We start from the raw sequence: 2,626 nt of genomic DNA, 5'->3' as shown, positions 1-2,626 counted from the left end.
CTTGTCTGGTTTAATTTGAGTTTGTAATTTTGTAATGATTGCTCAGTGGTAATCAAGATTTCTGTAAAAGATAGCTTTCACCCAGACAGATCAAAAGTCTGAACACGCTGCAAAGTTTCCAGATAATCTTTAGAAGCCATACCCACACGCAGTCGTTTCCTGCATAACATTTCAGAGCCATTTCATTGAAGCTCACTCAGCTTGTATTGTTTTGAATACCCGCAGGTACATAACATGATTATGCACCAAATCGTTTCTCTGTAAAAAATTTTCTCTGTACAGTGGCTACCTAGGCTATTGAAGAATACAGCAAGTCGGGTTTAAAAACAAAACAAAGAAAATTATATTGGTTGTGTGCAGTTCCCAGACAAAATGGCAGGATATCTAGCAATGGAATATTCCTGTCCAGTAACCCTGCACTGGACAGAGGTGATGTCAGGAGAAAATGTGTGGGGAGCCAGACATGTAGACCGGACAGGGTTCTTCCACTCTGGGATTTCCTATCATTTCTGTTCAAGCTTCTGAACTAAGCTCACAGCACCGTCACCTTAATAAGACTTGCCTCCATTTAATCTATTAAGATTAAATTTGAGTCTTGTCTCATCATCATCATTGTTATTGGCCACGAGGGAGGCTGATTGCTGAAATTAAGTGATAGGACAGATTGTTTTTCCGGCATGGGGAGGAAGGCACTCAGTCCAAAACTGTTTATGCTGAAAACAGGATGTTGGAGTCACTTGCAGCCTTTCCTTCAATGATGGCCTTGAAGGAAGGTGAACTCCGACATCTCAGCGCTTAGGTGTTGGCTTACATAAACATGCACCCAAACATGTACACTTATTCAAAGGCCCTGAAATAGATACTGAATGTGCTATGTTTGTATACACAGAAAACCAGTCACCTGGCCTGGAAAACTGGATTAGCCATTGCTTCTCTTTCGTTCCCAGTGGATCGGTCCATCTGATGTTGGAAGAATAAGGATTTGCAGATGAGAAGAAGGTCACATGGCTCAGATTTTGAACATGGCACATGAAAAGAAGCACACGATGTCTGAAAGTTCACACTTCAATGGTGAACTGGACACAAAAGACTGGAAACATAAAATCATGTTGCTATCAACAGTAGTCTGGTTACTCGTTGCTCCCAGAGGTCAGTAAACCACACGCACATACGCAGAAAACACACACACATATTTCCTCTTTGGCAGGAAGTGGCATGCTAAGCGGGGGAGAGAGTTAATATCTGAGGTAAAAGCACTATAAATAGGGAGCATTGTAGTTATGGTTGCCAAATGTAGACTTTGGAGAGAGGGAGACAGGAAAGGCCACGTTAGACAAATTTACAGCGCCCTGGACTGATCGACCTACATTACATGTGAGAAGACATTGGCTGCATTTTCAGAAAAAGCTTCACTTAAACACTGTCAGCAAAATGACTTCAACTGTCCTTTGAGAACTACAGAGGAGGGGAGATTAATGACATCAGATTTTCATCAGCCTTTTCAAGTGTAATCTAGTGTTTGCGTCCAGATGGGTGGGAGTCGTACTTGCACTTCAGCATTAAAGGATACTGAATTGCTTGATGCCTCAAAGTCTCCTTCGGTTATGCTCGTCTGTGGCTGTATACTTGAAGCAGAGGCTGCTTGTTTTGTTAATGGCTTTGTCAAGAATAGCAACAGGGAAACAGATGAAGTAAGAGTTGAGCAAAAAATAGCATTAATATGTATAAAAAAATACACTCAAGCAAGAGAAGTGGTTTGTTTTTTGAGTGTCACTGTGTCTCCCATTGTAATTATGCCATTCCTGTGTAAATGACTGTCTGAAATCTTTGTGGCACAGTTTCAACAAGGTCTTGGAAACATTCCTCAGTGATTTTGAACCATATTGACATGATAGCATCAGAAAATTACTCAAGATTTGTTGGCTGCTCGTTCAAAATATGAATCCACAATATCCCAAAGGTGCTTTGTCATTCTGTTAGATTGAGATCTGGTGGCTGTGGAGACCATCTGAGTACAGTGTGATGTTGAAGGAAAGCACTTTGAGATGATTTGAGCTTTGTGACGTTACGTATTGTCTTGCAGCCATCAGAAGATGGGCACACTATGGTGATACTCAGGTAGACTCAGTTGGTACTAGGGAGCTCTAAGTATGCCAAAAAATATTCTCCACACTATTACACCATTGGGAGGACGAGCCAAAATGGCAAAATGGGCCATGCTTTTATGTTGTTTACCACAAATTCTGAGGACAGGTCTCAGGGTAACTGGTCTTCTGCTAATGTAGCCCATCTACTTCAGGGTTTGATGTATTGTTAATCCAGATGTGTTAGCCCTGAGAACTGGCGCTCACTGCATATTTTCACTGTTTCACACAATTCCAGATAGGTTGTGTAAGAAATTCCCGGTAGATCAGCAGTTTCGGAAACATTCAGTCTAGTAAGCAATTATGTCACATTTACAGCTGCTTAAATCAGCGTCTTGATGATGCCTACGTGCCTAAAAACGCTGGGTTGCTGACTTGTGATTGGCTGATTAGATAATTGCATTAACACGTGGGTCAACAGGTGTACCTAATGAAGTGGCCAGCTAGTGTACATCATTTCAGGTTTTAGCATTTGCACTGTT

This window comes from Rhamphochromis longiceps, linkage group LG13 (genome assembly GCF_057381845.1).
Source record: "Rhamphochromis longiceps isolate RC_006_pf linkage group LG13, R_longiceps_female_GT1.1, whole genome shotgun sequence".
NCBI classification, from domain to species: Eukaryota; Metazoa; Chordata; class Actinopteri; order Cichliformes; family Cichlidae; genus Rhamphochromis; species Rhamphochromis longiceps.
Note: the sequence above shows the minus strand (reverse complement) of the source record.